The sequence below is a fragment of the Papio anubis genome, chromosome 10 (genome assembly GCF_008728515.1).
Source record: "Papio anubis isolate 15944 chromosome 10, Panubis1.0, whole genome shotgun sequence".
Taxonomy (NCBI): domain Eukaryota; kingdom Metazoa; phylum Chordata; class Mammalia; order Primates; family Cercopithecidae; genus Papio; species Papio anubis.
Genome location: NC_044985.1, coordinates 26,695,433 through 26,721,400, shown reverse-complemented (window position 1 = coordinate 26,721,400; position 25,968 = coordinate 26,695,433). Strand labels below are relative to the sequence as shown.

General features: G+C 35.1%; 1 long non-coding RNA gene across 1 annotated transcript in view; it reads left to right on the top strand.

Annotated features, from left to right (window-relative positions):
* Window positions 1-12,623: 12,623 nt before the first annotated feature.
* Window positions 12,624-25,968, top strand: part of LOC103876214 — a 29,978-nt gene continuing 16,633 nt past the window's right edge. The window contains exons 1-2 of the long non-coding RNA XR_002516059.2: window positions 12,624-16,647; window positions 19,348-19,431. This is a non-coding gene — a long non-coding RNA (uncharacterized LOC103876214). The remainder of the gene's footprint in view (window positions 16,648-19,347; window positions 19,432-25,968) is intronic.

Genomic DNA, 25,968 nt, shown 5'->3' with positions numbered 1-25,968 from the left:
TCTTCCACTTTCCTCTGCTCCAGTTCATTACCTTCTAGGCAGACCTTATTTATGGGAACTAAGTCAATTTCACAACAGCTTTCCCTCATGCACATGGCCCACAACTGGCTCACAGAAGATTTTCACACATCCATGCCCAGAAGACTTTGATTAGATACACCACCAATGCTAGTGAAGTCACCTATCATTCAGTTTAGGTCAAAGCAAGTAGCTCTCACTTTAAATGATACAGGGAAGAAAAGACACAAGTGCCGTCTAATCAAATTATAGGGGACACACATTACAGTCTTTAGGGAATTCCTGGTAGTTACTCACCACTGACTTCAAATAAAGGGAGAAGTACCAATGTCAAAGGTGGAAATGACAGCAAAATCACAATTTACTCTAGATATCGTTTCTTCACAACCTTCTCTTAATCTTCTCCTGACCCTTTCACATGGGTGAGGGGTTTATGATTTTTCTATTTTTTTTTAACACTGATTTCAAATTTCTACATAAGGATCTTTATTCAGAGTATATACTGTCTTCATTTATCAGTTTAAAGTAAGACAGAAAACATCCATTTATAAATAGCCTTATAGCTAACATGTAATGAACCACATATGATTATAGTTTATAATTTGAAAAAAATTGACCTACATATACACATGTGAAACCATTACAATCATAACCAAGCAATAAACAAATCCATCATCCCTAAAAGTTTTCTCATGCACAAGTCTAATGTTTTTCTCCTGCCCCTCTGTACCTTGTTCTCTCCACTGTCTGCCTTTTTGTCACTGTAGATCCATCATTTTGCACTATGTAAATGGAATTGTACAGTAAGCCTGCATTTGTGTCTGGCTTATTTCATAAAGCATAACATTTTGAGATTACCCATATTGTTGTGTGTACCAGTGGATCACCCCTGTTATTGCTGAGTGCTGTTTCATTGTATGGATGTAACACAATGCCTTTATCCATTCACCGTTGGTAGGCATTTGGATTCTTTCCAGTTTTTGACTATTACAAGATAGTTATCATGAACATTCACATACAAGTCTTCGTACGAACATATGTTTTCACTTTTCCTGGGTAAACACGTAGGTGTAGAATGTCTGAGTCATATGGTAAGTGTATGTTCACTTAAAAAAAAAAAAGCCATTGTTTCTCAAAATGGTTGTACCATTTTCCATTCCCACCAGCAGGGGATGAAACTCTCAGTCCTCTCAAACGTTTGTCATGTTCAGTCTTTTTAAATTTTAGGCACTCTAATACACTTTTAGTGTTATCTCATTATGATATGAACATGTATTTCCCTAATGACTACTGATGTTGTGCATCTTTCATGTGCATATATGCCATCTTGTTTGGTGAAGTGTTCAAATCTTTGCACCTTTCCTTAAATTTTAAATTTCTTATTGAGTTTTAACAGTTCAAAATATATGCTTTATATAAAATGTGCTTTACAGGCTGGGTGAGAAGGCTTACATCTATAATCCCAATTCTTTGAGAGGCTGAGACAGATCTCTTAAGGTTATGAGTTCAAGACTGGCCTGGGAAACACAGTGAGACTCCATCTCTACAAGGTATAAAATAAAATTAGCTGGGCATGCTGGCACATACCTGTAGTCCTGGCTACTTGGTAGACTGACGCAGGAAGACTGCTTGAACCCAGGAACTCAAGGCTGCAGTGAGCTATGATTGTACCACTGCACTCTAGCCTGGGCAACAGAGACCTCCCTCTAAAAAACAAAACAAAATAAACACTAAAAGAAAATAAAATATGCTTTACAAATTTTTTTTTTCCACACTGTGCCTCATTTAAAAAAATGCTGGACACAATCAATGAAATGATAAAGAGTATATCACCACTGACCTCACAGAAATACAAAAAAATCATCAGAGAATACATTAAACACCTCTATGCAAATAAACTAGAAAATCTAGAAGAAATGGATAAATTCCTGGACACACGCACTGTCCCAAGACTGAACCAGGAAGAAGTTGCATCTCTGAACAGACCAATAATGAGTTTTGAAATTGAGGCAGTAATAAATAGTCTACAAGCAAAAAAAAAAAAAAAAAAGCCCAGGACCAGACGAATTTGCGGCTGAATTCTACCAGAGGTACAAAGAGGAGCTGGTACTATTTCTTCTGAAACTATTCCAAACAGTTGAAAAGGAGGGACTTCTCCCTAACTCATTTTATGAAGCCAGCATTATCCTGATACCAAAACCTAGAAGAGATACAACAACAACAAAAAAAATACCCCAAAACTTCAGTCCCATATCTCGGATGAACATCGATGCAAAAATCCTTAATAAAACACTGGTGAACCTAATCCAGCAGCATATCCAAAAGCATATCTACCATGACCAAATTGGCTTCCTCCTGAGGATGCTATATTGGTTTAATATACACAAATCAATAAATGTACAGAACTAAAGATGAAAACCACAAGATTATCTCAATAGATGCAGAAAAGACTTTTGATAAAATTCAACATCCTTTCATGTTAAAAACTCTCAATAAACTAGGTTTTGAAGGAACATACCTCAAAATAATAAGAGCCATATATGACAAACCCACAGCCAATATCACACTGAATGGAAGCATTCCCCTTGAAAACTGTCACAACTCAAGGATGCTCTCTCTCACTACTCCTATGCAACACAGTATTGGAAGTTCTGGCTAGGGCAATCAGGCAAGAGAAAAAAATAAAGGGTATTAAAATTGGAAGAGAGCAAATCATATTGCCTTTGTTTGCAGATGACACGATCCCATATCTAGAAAACTCCTTTGTCTCAGCCCAAACACTTCTTAAGCTGATAAGCAACTTTAGCAAAGTCTCAGGATACAAAATCAATGTGCAAAAATCACTAGCATTCCTTATATCAACAATGGTCAAGCAGAGAACCAAATCATGAATGAACTCCCATTCACAATTGCTACAAAGAGATAAAATATCTAGGAATACAGCTAACAAAGGAAGTGAAAGACCTCTTCAAGGAGAACTATAAGCAACTGCTCAAGAAAATCAGAGAGAACACAAACAAATAGAAAAACATTCCATGCTCATGGATAGGAAGAATCAAATCGTGAAAATGGTCATACTGCCTAAAGTAATTTACAGATTCAATGCTATTCCCACTAGACTACCATTGACATTCTTCTCAGATTTAAAAAAGAAGCTACTTAAAATTCATATGGAACAACAACAACAACAACAACAACAACAAAAAGAATCCATATAGCCAAGACAATCCTAAGTAAAAAAAATCCTAAGTAAAAAAGCTTTGGCATTGCACTACCCGACTTCAAAGTATACTGCAAGACTATGGTAACCAAAACAGCATGATACTGGTACAGAAACAGACACACTGACCAATGGAAAACAATAGAGAACTCAGAAATAACACTACACATCTATAGCCATCTGATCTTTGACAAACCATACTAAAACAAGCAATGTTGAAAGGATTCCCTGTTGAATAAATGTTGCTGGGTGAACTGGCTAGCCATATGCAGAAAATTAAAACTGGACCCCTTCCTTACATCTTGTGCAAAAATTAACTCCAGATGGATTAAAAACTTAAATATAAAACGCAAAACCATAAATACCATAGAAGAAAATATAGGCAATACCATTTAAGACACAGGTACAAGCAAAGATTTCATGACAAAAATGTCAAAAGCAATTGCAACGAAAGCAAAAATTGACAAATGGGATCTAATTAAACTAAAGGGCATCTGCACAGCAAAATGAATTATCATCAGAGTGAACAGGCAACCTATAGAAAGGAAGAAAATTTTTGCAATGTATCCATCTGACAAAGGTCTAAAATCCAGAGTCTACAAGGAACTTAAACAAATTTACAAGGAAAAAAAAAAACATTAAAAGTGGACAAAGGACATGAACAGAAACTTCTCAAAAGTAGACATTCATGCAGTCAACAAACATGAAGAAAAGCTAACAGCACTTATCATTAGAGAAATGCAAATCAAAATCACAATGAGATATGCTCTCACTTCAGTCAGAATAGTGATTATTAAAAAGTCAAGAAACAACAGATGCTGGCAAAGTTGTGGAGAAATAAGAACACTTTTAAACTGTTGGTGGGAATGTAAATTAGTTCAACCATTGTTGAAGACAGTGTGGCATTTTCTCAAAGATCTGGAGGCAGAAATACCATTGACCCAGCAATCCCATTACTGGGTATATACCAAAAGGAATATAAATTATTCTGTTATAAAGATACATGCATGTGTGTGTTCATCCCCCTGTTCTCAATGGCAAAGACATGGAATCAACCCAAATGCCCATCAATTATAGACTGGATAAAGAAAACATGGCATATATACACCATGGAATTCTATGCAGCCATAAAAAGGAACGAGATCATGTTCTTTTCAGGGACATGGGTGAAGCTGGAACCCATCATCCTCAGCAAACTAACACAGGAACAGGAAACCAAATATTGTGTGTTCTCACTTATATTTGGAAGTTGAACGATGAGAATACATGGACACAGGAAAGGGAACAACACACACTGGGGCATGTTAGGAGGAGGTGTGGAGAGGGAGAACATCTGGAAAAATTGCTAATTCATGTGGGGCTTAATACCTAGGTGATGGGTTGATAGGTGTAGCAAACCACTATGGCACATATTTTCCTACATAACAAACCTGCACATCCTGCACATGTACCCTGGAACTTGAAAACTAAAATTAAATTAAAATAGATTTTCTAAGTGAAAAAAAGTAATTGGCTTAACAGTGTCTTGAAAGAGCATTTAGACTATTTACAATTAATGTAAAACTGACATGGTTATGTTCAAGTCTATTATCTTGATGTTTTCACTTTGTCCCTTGTGTTCTTTATCCCCTATTTTTCCATTTCTCACTTTTTGGAAAATAATTATTTTTAAGATTCTGCTTTATCCCCTTTGGTAATTTATTGGCTATAATTTTTTGTTTTGTTATTTTATAGTTACTTTAGGATTATCTATAACTTATCACATAAGTTATGATAGTTCATATCTATAACTTATCACAGTCTGTCTTCAACTGATGTTATCAATTTCACCTATAGAATAAGAAACTTAAAATTGTATATTTCTTGCCCTGTTGGCATCTATTGTATTTATATATATGTTATAAATATATGTACATATATGTACATGTATATACATATACATGTTATAAATATATGTCATAAACTTCAAAATCTATTTCTATTTTGATTTAATTGGCCAGTTATCTTTTTTAAACTTTTTATTTTAAGATAATTGTAGATTCACATGAAGTTGTAAGAAGTAATATTGAGAGATTCTGTGCGTTCTTACTGAGACTCTTCCAATGCTAACATATTGCAAAAGTACAGGAAAATACATCAACCAGGATATGGACACTGATAAAGCCAAGATATAGAACTCAAGATACACCCCTGGTTCCTGTGTGCCAGCTCCACTATACTATAAACACCCTGCAAGCAGAGATAACGGCTTCTACTTTTCTGGGCAGCAGGCAGTCATCACTGCCAGACAAACTAACTGGCTCTTTTTAACACAAGGAGTAGTACCATCGTGCATTTTGATGGGACACGATGTGCAGAATGGAGAATCAGCGTGGCAGCCATGGGGGAAACCCGGCGTCAAATAAGTGTGTCCTGGCAGTGGAGGCCGGGTTGCCTGGGGGAAGCCTGTGCTGGGGCAGGCAGGAAGATTCTTCATCACCACAGAGCTTCTTCATGTTGTTTTTTTGCACCCACATCCACTTCACTGCACCCTCTTCTTAACCACTGGAAACCACTAATCTGATCTCTATTTCTGATATCAGTTTGTTATTTCAATAATGTTCTTTTTTTTTTTTTTTTTTTTGAGACGGATCTCACTCTGTCACCCAGGCTGAAGTGCAGTGGCGCGATCTCGGCTCACTGCAAGCTCCAAGCTCCGCCTCCCAGGTTCATGCCATTGTCCTGCCTCAGCCTCCCCAGTAGCTGGGACTGCAGGTGCCGGCCACCAGACCGGCTAACTTTTGTATTTTTAGTAGAGACAGGGGTTTTCACCATGTTGGCCCGGATGGTCTCGATCTCCTGACCTCGTGATCCGCCCCCCCGCAGGCCTCCCGAAGTGCTGGGATTACAGGCGTGAGTCACCACACCCGGCCTCCAATGTTCTTTAAATGGAATCATACAGTATGTAACTTTTTGGGATTGGATGTTTTCACTCAGCATAATTCTCTGGAGATTCATTCAAGTTCTTGAGTGTATCAATATCTTATTCTTTTTATTGTTAAGTAGCATCCCATGGTGCAAATGTGCCACAATTTGTTTATTCACTCAGCAAGAGGTATACAGGTTGTTTCTAGTTTGTGCCTATTATGAATAAAACTGCTATAAACATTAATGTAAAAGTTTTGTGTGAACATTAGTCTTCACATTGCTGAGATAAATATTCAGAAATGCAGTTGCTAGGTTGTATGGCAGCTACATATTTAATTTTTTCAGAAACTGTTTAACTGTTTTCCAGAATGGCCATGAACATTTTACATTTCCGCCAGCAATTTATCTGTATCTTCACCAACATTTGGTGTTTTCACTACTTTTTATGTTAGCCATTCTAATAGATATGTAGTGATATCTCAGTGAGCTTTGGGGACTCAGAGAAGTTACCTGGAAAGAAGTTTGGTCCTTTTAGGTGTTGCTCTTAAAAATTATTAGTTGTGGCCGGGCGCGGTGGCTCAAGCCTGTAATCCCAGCACTTTGGGAGGCTGAGACGGGCGGATCACAAGGTCAGGAGATCGAGACCATCCTGGCTAACATGGTGAAACCCCATCTCTACTAAAAAAAATACAAAAAACTAGCCGGGCGAGGTGGCGGGCGTCTGTGGTCCCAGCTACTTGGGAGGCTGAGGCAGGAGAATGCCGTGAACCCGGGAGGTGGAGCTTGCTGTGAGCTGAGATCCGGCCACTGCACTCCAGCCTGGGCGACAGAGCGAGACTCCGTCTCAAAAAAAAAAAAAAAAAAAAAAAATTATTAGTTGTGCCTAGAGCAATGCTCAGTTCATAGGTATATATTCCCAACTACTGAGATAAACTTTCTGAGTTCTCGATCGCATGTATTATGAGTTTATCTAGTGTGTCTGGAAGAGTTGGACACAGTTTCCAGCTGTGTGTGTTCCAAGCCCTATTCATTCTAATTAATGGTTGGCATTTCCCCAGCTTCAGACAGTTTTCTCATTGCAGCTCTCCCACAGCTCTATGTTCGGGAAGCTAGTCTCACTTTTCAGATACTCTGTTCTGTGAAATCTTGCTGACATGTTCTTTTCAGATTCTTAGCTTTGTCTCCTCAACTCAGTGAATTCTCCATGTTATACCACGTTTCCTCCTTACTGTGCCATGGCCTGAAATTTCTCTGAAGACAGCAAACTAGGAAAATTATAGGGCTCAATTCATATATTTACTCATTTCATTTGCCCAGAAGAAATGACTGCCTTTCATTATCTGATGTCTAGTACTTTGAAAACTGTTTTTCATGTGTTTTTGTTTGCTCGTTTTTGTTTTGCTTTATTTGGTTTGATTATTTCTCGTGTGATGGCAAATCTTGGCCAGAGGTGCAACTCTGGAAAGTCCTATTTAACAACTATAATTTACTAGTGTTCTAATACTGCTACAAGAAATTATGTCAAATTTAGTGATGTAGATGACATGAATTTATTCTCTTAAATTCCGGAAGTCAGAAGTCTAAAACTAAGGTGTTGGCAAGGCTATGTTTTTTCTGGAAGCTTCAGGGGAGAATCCCATTTCCTTTTCCTGTACTTACAAGTTGACTACATTCTTTGATTTCTGGCCCCTTCTTGTGTCTTCAAAGTGCATCATTCCAACCCTTGATTCCATTATCACGTCTCCTTTTACTGACTTTGTTCTTTTTGCCTCCATTCCCTTACAAATCAATGTAATCTCCATACCTCAAGATCCTTGACATAATCACATCTGTAAAGTTCCTTTTTTCATGTAGGGTAACACATTCACAGGTTCTAGGGATTGGGATTAGGACATGGACACCTTTGAGGGGCTATTATTCCACCTATCACACATTACAAATTCATTTTAAGACAACTGCAGGTCAAATAAGTAAATATTGCATTAGAGACTAGCTATGCCTTATGCCTTTTTGTGAATGACTGCTTTTCTGTTCTTAATACTATTGTCCATTTATTAAAAATATGTATTTAATATTTATTACATGTAAATGTTACCTATAGGTAAGACTATCAAGATATTATATAGCTTAATTTGAATGAATTTTATGTTCAAATATGTTTAGTATGACTAGTTACAAGATAAATGACTAATAATGTAAAAAAATGCCTGTATGGGTCAAAGGAATCATCTACGCTAATGTATTTGAGCCAAATTATATTGTGTTAATGACAGTGTGCTTTGTACTTAGAATTAAACAAACATATAATGAAAGATATGATGGAGATCACCTTATTCAATTTACAGATTTGTTTAGCATGGTAGCAGATATACCTCAGTATTTTCTCAAATATAGATCACGTTCAATCCTCTCAAGTTAGATTTTTAAGACATAGGACAGTTAGGAATAACAACAGAAATACATTTTAATCAGCCATTGACATTTTCACTATAACAAAATTATTCTATAATTTATAAAATTGTATCTTGTTATTGCATGCTACTTCTTTATAGCATCATGGTTAAGATTTGGGAGTAGAGTTGGAAAGATCTGAATTTAAAGTTTCTTAATCTGGGGAATGTTTTTTAACCTCTCCATATTGTTTTTCCTAGATTCTAAAATATTACCTTCCTCATGGGATTGTCTGAGATTAAACGAGGTAATATAAATAGAGTATGTAGTGTTTTAGTTACACATGATTACAAATTTAGTGTTTAGAGACATGTAATTAGGATATGAAAGTGTTTGTTCTTAGTAATATTATTATGGCCTGAATAATTTACACTTAGAGAAAGAGACAGGAAAGGGAACATTTATCTTTTGTTAAATTACTGTAGAACATACTTAGTGTATTACTATTTATTTCAGTGGAGGTAATCTTAGAACTTGAGATGAGATTAAATTTGGAAGATTCTAAATATTAACTGACAGGCATTTTTAATGCCCTCTCTACATTAAAAATGAGAGAAATATATGAAAAATGATTGTTTAACAACTAAAAATTTGATCAGTTCTGTAACTGTGCTTAGTTATATATTCAGAAGTGAAGTACACTTACCCAGTAGTTATTGCCAAAAAAGTACTTCAAAGATGGGTTTATCTAAATGTCAATGTGTGTATACTATTTATTCAAAAACTACTATTTGCAAAAGTGTTTTTCTTAAGGTCAAGCATGATTACAAACACAAAGGCATATAAAATTATTAATAAATATTTCACAGATGGTTGATGAAGAGCTCTAAATCTAAAGAAATAGGTTAAATAGCAACTTCTTCAAATTAAAGTGTTTAGAAAATAGATAAATAATTTTACTCATAACTAAAACCTATATTCTAAATTTAAGCAACAGGAACAACCTCAAAGCAATAAAAAAGCTCTCTTTTTGTGATTTTTATAATAGAAATATATAACTATAGCAATTCAAAAGACAACAGAGTGATTTAAGTTTCAGTAGTTTCAATAAATATGATATAAAAATTACTCTCAAAATTCTACCTAAAGCCATCACCAAATTGTTCCATGTCATAAAATATATGACATTAAAATTTATCTTAAAGCATGTCAGGGTGCAATGGAAAACAAGAGAAGCCAGAAAATAAGAGAAAGATCAAATTTGATTTTCTTAACCCTTGCCTTATCCTTTAGATTGAAAACACCTCTCTCCCTGGACATTACAGATAAGTGGGATTGTTCCTATATCAGTATATATTATCTCTCTCTCTTCATATATATACACATATATGAATACATATATATACACATGTATATATACACATATATGAGTACATATATACTGATATATACCAGTACATATATACTGATGTGGGAACAAAGCCACTTAAATACTCTGTATATATACTGTGTGCCTTTGAAAATATAGGCTAAGATTCATGCCATCCCTTTTCATTCTTAACATTTTTACATTATATTGTACTTAGTATTTTTATTCAAAGCTCTTTCCAAGCACCAATTTTTTTCATTCATACCACAGATACTTATTGGAAACTTCCTGTATCTCAGGCACTTCCTAAGAGCCAAACATAGAGCAGTAAAGAAACCTGACCAGTTTTTGTTCTTGTAGATATTATGCTCTTGAGAGACAGAACAACCATACAAAGTAAAGAGATAATTTAAAATGCTAATATAATGCATGCTATGACCACAAGAGCAGGTCATCGGCAGAAGCAAGTGACAGAGAGTGACTAGGATGTTACTGCTGTGGTCAGAAAAACGACACTTGGCTCACAGTTTCTATTTAATTGTACTTATTTTTCTGTTATCAAAGAAACAGATGGACTGACTTAATTGTTTTTGTATTTTCCAAAACGATTGTATTATCTTATCCTGGTTCTTGAAGAGATAGCTTCACTGACTTAAAAGTTGATGCTATGTATTTGAGCTTTTCTAGATAGTTAATTCAAAAGTTGCTATTTTGAACTTCATTGCCATATCCCTGGTAAAATGATTACTAAATGCTATGTGCCATGAAGATTACTGTTTTGTATATAAGGAGCCATACAAAAAATCTATGAACATGTTTGGGAGACTAAGTAAATTTACAGAATTACTTCTACCAGGTAATGTATTTCCTAATCAATTGTTTTCATTTTTGCATTAGAGACCAGTAAAATAAACATTTCGGTGTCACCTAATGTTTCCCTGAAAGTTAATGTCACAACTAGACCTCTTAACTATGACTCAGTGCACTTCCTATGATATTACAGTCTCTAAAGCTAACTTGATCTTACTTCTGATTAACAACAACAACAACAACAACAACAAAACTATCACTTTAAAGCACATAGTGTACTTCATGATTCTGAACTGCCATTCACTCTAGGATGCAGTGTTACTTCTAAAAAAGATGCTTCCAATTAAACTAAAATTCAATGCTTATTGTCACTCACATCTGTATTTTATATGTGTACACTGAAAGAGCTTTTTAAGGGGTATATGTTTATCAACCTTACACACGCATGTGGGAAAGAATAATTAAAAAACTGCTTGAGTTGTTCCTGTAAATGTTACATAATTACACGACAAATTTTCTGAGTAATTTTTCAATTCGACAATTGATATCATCTTCAAAAACATTGATAATATACTCTTTCTGCCGGGCGCGGTGGCTCAAGCCTGTAATCCCAGCACTTTGGGAGGCCGAGACGGGCGGATCACAAGGTCAGGAGATCGACAACATCCTGGCTAACATGGTGAAACCCCGTCTCTACTAAAAATACAAAAAACTAGCCGGGCGTGGTGGTGGGCGCCTGTAGTCCCAGCTACTCGGAGGCTGAGGCGGGAGAATGGCGTAAACCTGGGAGGCGGAGCTTGCAGTGAGCCCAGATCCGGCCACTGCACTCCAGCCTGGGCGACAGAGCGAGACTCCGTCTCAAAAAAAAAAAAAAAAAAAAAAATATATATATATATACACACACACACACACACACACACACACACACTTTCCTAAAATCATATATAGAAGAACACTTTAGTAATGTGTTCTTAAGACAACTTTGTAATTATGATGATCTAGCTTACTTTTAATACCACATCAGGAATTTTACTAAATACTGTCTGATTCAATTTCTTTATTCATAGTTTCTAAGAATTTAAAAGAACTCCCCAAAATGATCTCTGGGTTTTCCCACAAGCCACTGCTACCTTTTCTGCAAGTTTTGATCTGGCATTTTGATGGCTGCCCATACATAAGTAATGGCAATTATCCTCACTGGCTGATTGGTGTTGGGAGACGCTGTTGATTCCAACACACATCAAATTTCAAAGTGTTAACATGAGAAAAAAATTAAATCAGTGTCTCATGAGTGAGGAAACGGAGTAACATAGTGAGAATATTCAAGTATCACTAATTCACCATTCTACATGCCATTAGGAACATGATTTGTGGATTGAAGTCAAAATAACAACATTAACAGGAGTTGCAAAGAAGTCAATTCCAATAATCGTGAATGACTTTGAGAAGTTAAAGAACTCAGTGGAGAAAGTAATTGTAGGTGTGGTGGAAATAGCAAGAGACTAGAACTAAAAGTGCAGCCTGAAAATGTGATTGAATTGCTGCAATCTCATGATACACTTTAATAGATGAGGAATTACTATTTCAGGATGAGCAGAGAAAGTGATTTCTTGAGACAGAATCTACTCCTGGTCAAGATGCTGTGAACAGTGTTGAAATGTCAATAGATTTAGAATAGTCTGTAAACTTAGTTATTAAACCATTTTAAAAGAAGCTCTACAGTGGGTAAAATGCTACCAAATGGCATCATAAGCTACAGAGAAATCTCCTGTGAAAGGAAGAGTCAGTCGATATGGTATTGTAGTCTTAGTTTTATTTTATTTCATATTTTATTTTATTTTCTTAGTGATAGGGTCATGTTTTTTGCCCAGGCTGGAATGCAGAGCACAATCATGGCTCACTGCATCCTCAGCCTCCCAGGCTCAAGTGATCCTCCCATTGTGTTGTCTTATTTTAAGAAATTGCCACAGCTATCCCAACCATTAGCAACTAGCACCTGATCAGTCAGCAGCCATCAACACTGAAGCAGGACCTTTACCAGCAAAAATATTACAACTCGCTGAAGGGCTCAAAATGATAGTAAGCATTTTTTAACAATAAAATATTTTAAAATTAATGTGTGCATTTTCTAGACATAATAATTTTGCACACTTAATATGCTGCAATACGGTACAAATGTAACTTTTTTATGTACTGGGAAACCAAAAAATATGTATAACTTGCTATATTGCAATGATTTGGAACCAAACTCACAATATCTCTGAGGTATGCCTGCAGGTCTAGTTTATGCCTTATAGCTGTTGTGTATTATTCCATCAAATGAACAAACTAGATTTAATTGTTTTTGTAGTGTTAGGATTTCTGTTTGTTTCAGTTTTTAGGTTTTGGCAAGAATGTCTTCATTAAACATCTTAATATGTCTCCATTAAGGTCATGTCCAGGTCTGGTTTCACTTTTTCTCTGTCTCTACCATGACATACAGTCTTGTCTTTACATTGTCTTTTGCATGTATCTGCTCTCAATAATGTGTTTTATTTGGTTCTGATATTCCCAGAACAAATATATTTTTGTCTCACTTTCTGTGGTTTATTTTCGCAGTTTATCGTTGAGAGAGAAAGCAGAAAAGCAAAGATAGTGAACCGCAGCGGGAAAATTTTGAACAGAAATCAAGGAAGTTATTTTGTGCCTTATGAGTATTTAACACAGGTGAAAAGATCAAGTCTTCATACCCTTAAAAGTTTTGTATTTCCATGTATATGAAATGAGTCCTGTCTCTTCCATTTCTCTTTCACCGACTTTTTAACTGCCTGGGAACTCTGTGTGTGACTTCTTCTCTGTGTTGGTTGCTTAAATCAGTTTCTTTAAGGCAAAATAAATGTTCTCAGATTGTAATCTCTTGAAGGACAAAGGGCACATCCTGTAGTTATCTTTGTTCAGTGCCTGGGACAGCATTATGATGATGAGGACTTTATTTGATTCCTACTTCTTCAGAGTAAATAGTGGTTATTAAATCACCAGAAATTTCTCTTCTCCTATTATGATGTACTCTCATACCAAGACCTTTATTTTACTGGAAAATATTCTGAACAAGCAATGCTTTAAATCTCATTGCTGCCTTATGAATTTAATACTAATATAGCATGTAAGGATGTCAGAGAAAAGACTTTGTGAACATCACATAGCTTTATCCAATATTTATGAACCATATTGTGCTGGGATTCCCATGGAGTTATTTAGCTGTCAAACTGCTCTAAAAACAATATTTATACTATTTTAAAATCCAAAACACAATATAAGAGAAATTCAAACACTCTACTTTTTATGAGGGGTCTTACGAGTAAAATGTTTTCCTATGTCTTTAGATCTGATTCCTCTGGAAAAAAACTTAAACACATATTTCTTGTGTGTTCTAATTTATGACTTAATCATATATGAAAAATACATTTCTTATACTTAGAAGTAATTTCTATTAACAAAAATTCCAATCTTGGATGGGAGGCAATCTATGCTTAATTTCGCTAATGGAACCAAAGATGAGAAGGCTCCTAGATGTACTAAGGAGGTTAATCATTTCTTTCCTATTCCATGCTTCCCTGTTCTCTTTAAAAGACATTTCTTCAAAATCCATCCCAGCCCTACCCCCATGATTCATGAAAGTGAGTAGTTTTATATGAACTAAGTGATCTACTTTCATATATTTTCATTAGTACTAGAGACATGACCTAAAACAGTGGTTCTCAAAGTTTAGCATGCATTAGGATCATCTGAAAGGTTTGAGACACAGATTTCTGACAGCCACCCTGGAGGTTCTAATTCAGTAGGTCTGGGGCTGGGCCTGTGAATTTGCATCTTTAACTCATTATCAGGTGTTGCTACTCTTACAGGTACAAAAATTACACTCTGAGAATCACTGACCTAGAGAAGTTTTGAGCTTGGGCTCTTAGTAAAGATTAATAAGATTCCCTTTACTAAGAATTTGGAATTGGAGAATGTTATCAGTTATCTGGGTGTAATACCTATGAATCTGGGGCTAAAGTGGCCACATTGGGTCATGGGCAATTGGAGAAAGTTATTTTGCAGAGGAAGGAATACATTAGAATTCATCAAGTAAAAAGCAGAGGAAATGCAGCTTCAGAAAAGAGATAAATGGAGAAAGCAGCTCTTCAGGTAATTTGCTAACTTCTAGTTCCAATCATTTGATATGTCTGCTTAGAGTTCTTATATCTGGGTTCTGAAAGATATCCTTTGGTAACTTTCTAATTAATGCCAACTGTTTCATCATGAAGTATTTTGCAAGTCACAGAATCTCATTGAAAAATTATTGCTGAATGAAAAACAAAAAAAAAGAATGTTTTTTTCTGGACTAATCTTATATATGAAATTATTGGTTTATACATATATTTCGACAATAACACAAACATAAACTCTGCTAGTATTTATGATGACTATGGCAAAAGGCCAAAGATCTTCACTGATCAGCCTATCTAAAATAGCATATGGTATTATATTGTTGATTTATTTGTTTATATTTTAGAGTCTGTCTTCAGAATGAGATCAAGGAACTTTGTTTGATTTATACTGTATTCTCCACATTTGAAGTAATAATGAATAACGAACAAATACATAAATGAATAGAGGATAACACATTTTTAGCTTAAGTAAAATATGTCTTTTTTGAGAAATATTATTTCTTGAAATTGTTGGCCAAGCCTACCAGTTGCTTTCTGTGTTATGCAAGTACTGAAAAATTAATAACATTTTCATTTTCTCATGGCTTTAAATGAAATCACCAGATGTTATGTAGCCAGTTACAACAGGTCACAAATGGCAAGGTTAGAGAGTTGCACAGATACTGATCGCAGGGATTATCTATGTTAGCAATTACATAGAGAGAAGTCAGTAAGTTAGGAAAAGCTAAAATATGGTAGAAAACTATGAGAGTAGTAGCTTTGTCTGCATGTCAACCAATTTCAAAATCTCAAAGACAAACATAGCTTTTATTCTCATTTTCTCAGGCCTGAAGTTTGGCGGAGGCAACTGAGCTTTGTGCTGCGTGTCTGCATGTGTATTGGGGCAGTTCTGATCCATGCATGGATGAGAGAGGAAGAAGCCAATTGAAGCATGATTTTTTCTGGTAGCAGTCGGAATATTCCTAAGGCATTGGCAGAAATATGTGATGCCCCCTAAGGCATAAGATCGCTACTTTATTGCTGTTACTTAATTCATATCCCATGGATCAAAGGACATTGCATGGAGCATAGAAATGTACTCCCTATATGGAGATCAGAGGGAATGAATTTTTGTTGAACAATGTTATAATTTACTTCAAGCACCAATAAGCAAAAAATAATTTTGCTGACTACTCATAAACCCAAAGTAAATACCTTCATCTATTATTCCATAGGATAAAGTAGAGCTGGAATTCAGATGATCAAAATAGTGCTGTTTTTGATGATATGTCTTTCATCCCCATTTATGTTGAAGGACTGAGTCAGAGTTCAATTATAGAAATAGATCAACTACATTAAATTAGAAGAAATGCAATATGGAGAACTGGCTTTAAACATGTAGAAAGGACAGGAATATCAAAAGGGGAAAGGGTGATATTATCTACAGAAAGAAAAAGCAAAAGATATGATACTCAAAGATCAAAAGCTGTGAAAGTCCTTGACCTAGAGTCCATGAGCTTGTGCCTGACGCAATTCTGTTAGAAACTCTGTTGTAGTTGGTGTTTGATCCACCAAAGAGGTTACAGCTTAACCAGCCCAGGACTGACACTGGAAAAGTAGCCCTTCCCAGATTGCTGAAGTTCAGTATCATCCTCTCTGTCTGCATTTCTAGCAACTTTCAACAACTACCAAAGTGAATGAACCAGAAATTCAAAGCTTCTCTCTTCCTCCCGCTTTCTGATTTCATGTTCTCTCTCCTAATGGTAAGTACTCATGAAAAAGCCAGCTGTCAGAGGAGGTCTGAGGAATATAATGTGCTGACCTCAGTCTCCTAATGCATAGCAGACAGGCAGGATGGAAGTTAGGGGTCAAGACCAAATAGACAAATGATCTCCACAAAGTGTCCTTATCTTTTGGCTGGAGGAATGTGGACAATTTGCAGGAGGACTTAGGGAGAGGAGAGAGAAGTGACAAAAATAGATAATTGATAGGACAGCATTTTTTGGCTTACCAGTCAGTTAGGTTTAATGTCTGGCAAAAACAAGTAGGCTCAAGCTAGAAGCTTAAATAATTCATTTCATTAACTGCACTGTGAGATCCCAGGAATAGAGCTTTGGTGCTTCAGGGTCAACTTGATACTGTGCACAAAATATAGCACTTACAGAAACTTCAAGGACTGAAAATGAGTCTCAGCACAAACTTGGTTCAGTTCCTAGAAAAGAATGCCAGAGCAGAAAAAATTATACTCGAATCATCATGACACATGCTAGATACCACCAGCCTTCATATTCTCTACAATAACAAATTGGGAGAACAGGGATTTTAGAAGAGATGAATTTTTTGCTCAAACTGATGAAAGTTTTGAATCCAGTGGAAATTAGTATTTAATGTGACATAGTGTTGTTACAGCCTGATGAACTCTAAGACAGTTTACAAAACTATAGAACTTAAGAAATGAAATGAAACTAGTCCATCTAATCTAAATTGTACGTATGATGACCCACAAAAGGAAATATATTTTATGATGGATTAGACACACACGTACACACCCAGAGACACATCTGAACATAACTTTTAAAAATGTTTCATGAAACAGGACTCACCTTCATGTAGTATGTTTTGACGTTTTCTAGTTTTTCTATTCTATACCATTTTATTTATTAGAAGAATGCTGGTTGTGACCCATTTATTTAATTTCATGACTACTTTTCATGACTTTAAAGGAGGTATAACAGCCTTCTTTCAGTTTAGAAAACACTGATCACAGCTAATTCTCACCTTATAATAAAAAACATTGAGACATGTTTTGATAAATCTTTACATGTTTCTTTATGTTCCTTATGCATTAATGTTCCTTAAGGTTGCCTTATGTTGTTTTCAGTCATAAAATCCTTAAAAAGTTAGGTTACAACTAAAGTGTTTTTAACATTATTAGAATTTTCATTTTTTAGTGAATGTTTTACAATGATTACAAGTATGTATTTGAACTGCATGTTTCATGAGCTAATCTGATTTCCCCCAAGGAAATTATTAGCCCTTTAAGAACAGAGAAAATGAAAATGGACAAGTGGGATCTAATTAAAGAGCTAGAGCTCCGCACAGCAAAAGAAACTATCAACAGAGTAAACAGACAATTTACAGAAAGGGAGAAAATATTCACAAACTATACATTTGACAAAGGTCTAATATCCAGAATCCATAAGGAACTTAAACAGTTCAACAAACAAATAACAACCGCATTAAAAATGGGTAAAAAACATGAACAGACGCTTCTCAAAAGAAGACATGCAGGCAGCCAACGAATATATGAAAAAAATGTCCATTATCACTAATCATTAGAGAAATGCAAATCAAAACCACAATGAGACAACATCTCACACCAGTCAGAATGGCTATTATTAAAAAGCTGAAAACAATAGTGAGGTAGTAGAGAAAAGGTAATACTTACATACTTCTGGTGGGAATGTAAATTAGTTCAGCCACTGTGGAAAGCAGTTTGAAGATATCTCAAAGAACTTAAAATAGAACTACCATGTGACACAGCAATCCCTCTACTGGGTATATACCCAAAAGAAAATAAATTGTTCTACAAAAAAGACACATGCACTTGTATATTCATCACATTCAATAACAAAGACTATATGGGTTCAACCAAGATGCCTATCAATGGTGGACTGGTTAAAGAAAATGTGGTTCAAACATACCATGGAATACTATACAATCATAAAAAAGAATGAAACCATGTCCTTTGCAGCTACATGGATGCAGCTGGAGGCCATCATTCCAAGCAATCTAACACAGGAAGAGAAAACCAAATACTGCACGTTTTCACTTATAAGTGGAAGCTAAACGTTGAGTAAACATGGGCACAGAGATGGGAAAAACAGACACTGCAGAATGCTTGAGTGGAGTGTGGGCTGGAAGCCTACCTGTTAGGTACTATGCTCACTGCCTAGGTGATGGGATCATTCCTACACCAAACCTCAGTGACACATAATTTATCTCTGTAACAAATCTGCACATGTACTCCCTGAACCTAAAATAAAAGTAGAAAAAAAAAAAAAAAAACCCCAGAGCTATGTCCAGTGTTCCTGCTTATCTCCTACAGTAATACAATTCTAAGCAAATACTTCTAGGACTCAGTGAAGGCATATTTAATTGAGTGACAGAAAAACAATTATAAAGACAAAATTTCTAAATTCACATGCCCGTGTGTTAGTGGACAGGCTTCTGTGTCACCCTTCAAAACATAAAATATAAATCGTAGAAGTTACTTAATAATATGGAAAAGCTAACATTTCTTTTGTTAGTCAACGCAAACTGTTGATATAGTGACTAAAAATGTTCTTGGTCTGGAGTCCATTACTATTAACATAAAGAGTTTTTAGATTTATAAGCACAGAGTTTGGAATAGACAAGTCTTCAGACTGTACAACTAACTTACAGTTTTCTCAAATCTGTAGAGTGCTGGTATACTGAACAACCTCACAGTTACCCAAGATTCTTGTCCAGCTCAAGTGTTTGGATTTCACGAAGAAAACAAGCAGGTAGGCTGATTTTATATGAAAAAGAAAGGAAACAATCTCCACAGAGACTTTCAATTCTGCCTTTCTATCAAACAGAATTTTTATGGCTTTGGCATAAACCTTTGAAAAGCTGGAATTTTAATAGAAATGCCAATGTAGTTTTAAATATAGCACCCCTGAGCTATGCTTGCATTACAGGGAAATTCAATGTCCTTCATAGCAACTGAATCTTGGAAATACAAATGGCATAGTTCCATTCAGTATTTAGCTACTTGGAAATCTTTCTTTTGATAGGAAATGAATTTGTTGCCATTTACATTTTTCAAGTACTAAATAATTTTTAAAATTGCTATAATCAATTTAAGCCTACGTACTTAAAACTACTACTTAGGCAAGTCTAAGTATTATAGTGCACAAATATGGTGAAATATATTTATTACCCATGGAGTGCAACACTTCATATGTAGTCAATAGAATGCAGTAAAAAGGATACTACAGCCTGAGAAAGAATACTTGATTGTGAGAGCTAAATTTGGCATTTATTATCTGTGAGATATTGGCAGATCACTTATCAATTTATGTCTCAGTATTCTGACAGCAAAACGGAACAATAATGACATTCTTAAATGGCTACTGTGAGAACCAACTGAGACATAAAAAGTGAGAAGTGATTTCCAAGCACAGAAAAGATATTAAAGATGTAAAGCATATATTTGTAGGTATATTATGTGTATGTATGTTTACATATATTTGTATATATGTTCTGATTTTAAAATATATAATGATTGTAAACAGATGTAATACTATGTAAAACACAGGAAATATTTAAAAATTATGGACAGGGTAAGACCCTGTCTCAAAAAAACAGGATCACAAAAAACCTAAAATATGAAAAAATATCAGTTTAATTTCTCTGTAAAATTCTATAAATATTGCTATGTTATACTTTATATATTTAAATTATTTCAGAGCTAAAAATTTTGGAGTTTTTGTTATTTGCACAAACACCTTTGTAAGTAAATAGATACGTGTATATGTGTGTGAGTGTGCACAAATATGTGTATGTATACCCACACACATATAATTACTTTTTTCGGGAAAAATACTTCAAGTAGATTTATTAATTCACATTGGTGAAGATATGAATAGCTAATTGTCCTCTAGAACTTAATGCTAACTTTTGATCCCATTACGTAGCGAATCAAAATTCTTGGGTATTTATCACTTGAAACAAATCTTTGATCGTTCAATACTTAAAAAATATTGGTCTTTCAGTAGTATATTTTGGCTTACTAGAATAGTTTTTAAAATTATTGGGCATGTTATTAATGTTGTTTATTTTTCTATAAGGTAATTAGTATCTTATTTTATTAATTTGTATGCTTATTTGCTGAACTCCAGTATTCTTGAGTATTGGGAGAATAATCCTTCTTCATGGAGAGTTTTTTAAATATTGGATCATTAAATGAGACAATTATAACCTAGATTATGGAGAAAATTATTAATAGAATATCAAAGGTGTCATAGTGAATAAGATGCCATTAGAATATTAATTAAAATGTTCCATAGCTCATGTTTTTTTAAAACATAGAGTTCTAGAAAAACAAAATCATGAAATCAATTACTACAAATCATTTCATAGAATGAACTATATAATTATATGTTTTCTATATTTTTTCCTGGAAATTGATTCAACCAATAAATATTTATTAATCACCTAATAGATCTAGTCACCTTGCTGGCTGGGAGAACAGGTATTGTATAATTTAAAAAATAGATATTAATAAAGTATATCACTCTAATAGGATTAAAAGTTAATTGTTAAATGCTCTATGGGTGAATGAGTAAACAGATAGTGATGCATCCCCACTAAATAATATGACTTAGCAATATAAAAGAACACATTCTTGCGACATGCAACAAATTGGATGGATCTCAAGTGCATTATGCTAAGTGTAAAAGGGAATTTCAAAAGCTTGCATTTGGTATGATTCCACTTGTATACTATTCTGGAAATAATAAAATTATAGTGATGAGGAACACATCAGTGGTCATCAAGGGTTAGGGCTGTGGGAAGGGTGTGACTAGAAGATTGTAGCAGGGGGAATTTTGTTTGGAATGACAGAATATTACTGTATCCTGATTTTGTGGTGGTTACAAATCAACATATGTGAAACAATCATATAGAACTAACACACACACACACACACACACATAAAATGTGCCCATAAAAACCTAGTGAAATATGTCTGAAATCTGTAATTTAGTTAATAGTATTAAGCCAATGTCCATTTCCTGGTTTTGATCATTATACTTTGGCTATGTAAAATGTTATCACTGCGGGTAGCTGGGTGAAGGATGCCTTAGAATGTTCTGCAGTATGTTTACAACTTCTATACAAATATATTTTCAAACTTCAATAATTGAAAAATACATAACCATTGTTCTATATACTGTACAGTCTTCAAGATTATCACAGTTGATTATGACTGATAAACAGTTAATTCCAATAAGATAAGACCCATGTACAATGTATCACCACTCTATCTCCAAAACCTGTAATATTTCCTAGAATATAGAAGGCACTCAATAAAATCTGCTGACTGAAAAAATTAACACAAAAATTATCCACCAGGTGAATCTGAAATAAATAAGCTAATTGCATATTCTTGTAGTTTTAGATTGTTTCTAACTTCTGCAGATACAATGTCACCACAAAGAGCATCTTCATTGATACAGTTTCTCCCCTACCCTTTAAGGTTTTTAAATACTTTTTCTTAAGTATCAATTCTAAGGAATGAGGCTACTGGTTTAGACCTATGTAACTTATTTGGAACTTAACCTTGATGAATTACTTTCTTTTTCTTTCTTTTCTTTCTTCTTCTTCTTTTTTTATTTTTATTTTTATTTTTTTTGGCATCTCCCTCTGTTGCTGAGGTTGGAGTGCAGTGGCACAATATTGGCTCACTACAACCTTTGCCTCCTGGGTTCAAGCGATTCTCCTGCCTCAGCCTCCCGAGTAGCTGGGATTACAGGCGCGTGCCACCACACCCGGCTAATTTTTTGTATTTTTAGTAGAGATGGGGTTTCACTGTATTGGCCAGGCTGGTCTTGAACTCCTGACCTTGTGATCTGCCCATCTAGGCCCCCTGAACTGCTGAGATTACGGGCATGAGCCACTGTGCCTGGCCTCAAGTTGATGAATTACTTTATAATTTATTGTATTAGTTTATTTTCCTGAAGTGATACGGTTTGTATACTTGTCCCATCTAAATCTCATGTTGAGATTTAATCCCCAGTTTTAGAGGTGGGGCCTGGTGGGGTCATGGGGGCAGATCCCTCATGGCTTGGTGCTGTCCTCGCAGTGGTGCATTCTGGGATCCAGTTGTGGTAAAGTGTGGCACCCCCACTCCCACTCTCTTGTGCCTGCTTTTGCCATGTGAAATGTCTGCTCCCCCTTCACCTTCCACCATGAATAAAACCCTGAGGCCTCCCAGAAGTGAAGCAGATGCCAGTCTCATGCTTCTTGTACAGCCTGAAGACTGTGAGCCAATTAAATCATTTTTTCTTATAAATTACCCAGCCTCACGTATTTCTTAATAACAACACAAATGAACCAATGCACTATGTATTATAATTTACTGTAACATTTTAACTCCTTCATCCCCCACTTCATCCTTGAAATCCTACTCTATACCTGAGTCTTACCTGATGATGCCTGCTACTCGACTACTCCCTTAAATCCCTACCCAAATCTAAATCTCATTTTTGTACTGCACATCATGACCTAAGATGTGATAAGGAGTATTATCATGAAGATTATGCTGCTAAGTGTCTTCACCCTTTGTGTGTGTGCATGCACATATATATCACATATGAGACAGTCATTAGATGAGCATAATTGTGAAATTCATTTATGAAGCAAACTTTAGGAATGTTTCAATTAGATTCTGTGTTAACCAATTTACATTTTGTGTACAGTGTTAGCAACATTGACAAGTTCAAGTTGAAAATCCTGAGTAAGTCTTCAGGATAAATGTTATTAATGCCATTCATTAAAATGTAGAAGCATTTTATTTTTTAAGGTAATTCACTAACCACATGTCATCAAGATTAGGGTAACATTGTCCTTTTGAAGATTTGATTATTTTTCTACATTGTCTAACTTCTGAAACTAGACTTACAGTATTTAATGTGTTCCTTTTGCCAAAAAATGAAGACCCATGCTATCTAAATTATTGCCTTAACATTTTCAGCAATTTTAGAAATAAACTGAAATATATTTGGAAATTTTTGTTTCAAAACTGGCTTTTAGTGTAGCATGGTGGAGTATACCTGTAGTCCCAGCAAATCAGGAGGCTGAGTGGGGAGGATTACTTGAGCCACAGAGTTTGAGGCTGCAGTGCAAGTTTGAGACCATCCCTAGCAATATAGTGAGACCCAATCTGTCCAGAAAAATAAAATAAAATAAAATAAAATAAAATAAAATAAAATAAAATAAAATAAAATAAAATAAAAAGTTGGCTGGGCATGGTGGCATTTGCCTGTAGTCCCAGCTGCTTTGGAGACTGAGGCAAGAGGATTACTTGAGCACAAGCATTCGAGGCTGCAGTGAGCTACGATGGCACCACTGCTCTCCAGCCTAGGTGACAGAGCGAGACTCTGTCTCTATAAAAATAAATTAATAACTGAAAATACATAAAATCCAGCTTGTAATTTTTTTAAATAACAGATATACCAATTTTTAGTTTTTATCAAAAAACGATGCTTAGTTGACAAAGATTTTTACTTCAATTGCAAAACTTTAATTCCTGAGACTTTCTAAATTTCAGGAAGAACATTTACTGGAAATAGTATTTGACTTTTCTGAGTCATGACCCTGCACTCTCTAAGGTGACTTTTTGTGGCCAAGACATTTCAATTAGTAGCTTAAAGTGACAGATGTGCACACCAAAATGAATTTCCTACTAACATATTAATCTAGAAAGCATTTAAGAGTTAAAGTTGATGCATTTTCCAGTAAATTCATTACTTCCCTTTAATGGGATTTTATAAAAAGTAAATTTATAATGTATTTATTCTTTTGAAGGTCTATGGAAGATACTCCATTTCTTATTTGTGTAAAAATGATATTTAAATAACACTTGACTATTTTGATAGCAATCATGGAATACTTAACCATTAAGCTCATTAATTCAAAGCACAAGATTTTGTGACAGTCTGTGAGGCGGGATATGCCCATTTAATAATGATAATGTGCCTGGCTTGAATTTACCAACTGTAATCCCAATGTATGGTAAATGTTTGATATTTAATGATTAATACAAAATGAGATTAAGACTCACAGAAGACTACTATGGGAAAGAGCGATTACGCACTCATACTTGGCAAAGCAATAATTGTCAGTTTCTAATTAATGAATTATCTCAATTGGTTAATGTAAATGTTTTCTTGCCACATACTGTGTTTCTAACTCTGACAACTGGTCTCTCAAAACCTGCATTTTTAGTCCAAAGAAATACTGAGGGTAGGATGGGTAGACAAAGTTAAATGAATCAATGTTAAGTCTATAATTTGCTATTTTTAATACATTATTAAATACTATCTCAAAACATTGTTCTATTAAATAACCTTATATAGTCTTTTTTTGTACATAAATAACATATTGATCAGGTCTTAACATGACACCATTGTTTGAATAGTGTAACTGTGACACACAAATTAGCACATAAGAGATAATTTTAAAGTGAGCACTGGCATTAACATGTTAGACCTAATACCATAAAAACCCTAGAAGAAAACCTAGGTAATACCATTCAGGACATAGGCATGGGCAAGGACTTCATGTCTAAAACACCAAAAGCAATGGCAACAAAAGCCAAAATTGACAAATGAGATCTAATTAAACTAAAGAGCTTCTGCACAGCAAAAAAAACTACCATCAGAGTGAACAGGCAACCTACAGAATGGGAGAAAATTTTTGCAATCTACTCATCTGACAAAGGGCTAATATCCAGAACCTACAAAGAACTCAAACAAATTTACAAGAAAAAAACAAAGAACCCCATCAAAAAGTGGGCAAAGGATATGAACAGACATTTCTCAAAAGAAGACATGCGCACAAGCCTACAGACACATGAAAAAATGCTCGTCATCACTGGCCATCAGAGAAATGCAAATCAAAACCACAATGAGATACCATCTCACACCAGTTAGAATGGCAATCATTAAAAAGTCAGGAAGCAACAGGTGCTGGAGAGGATGTGGAGAAATAGGAACACTTTTACACTGTTGGTGGGACTGTAAACTAGTTCAACCATTATGGAAAACAGTATGGCAATTCCTCAAGGATCTAGAACTAGAAGTACCATATGACCCAGCCATCCCATTACTGGGTATATACCCAAAGGATTATAAATCATGCTGCTGTAAAGACACATGAACATGTATGTTCATTGCGGCACTATTCACAATAGCAAAGACTTGGAATCAACCCAAATGTCCATCAGTGACAGACTGGATTAAGAAAATGTGGCACATATACACCATGGAATACTA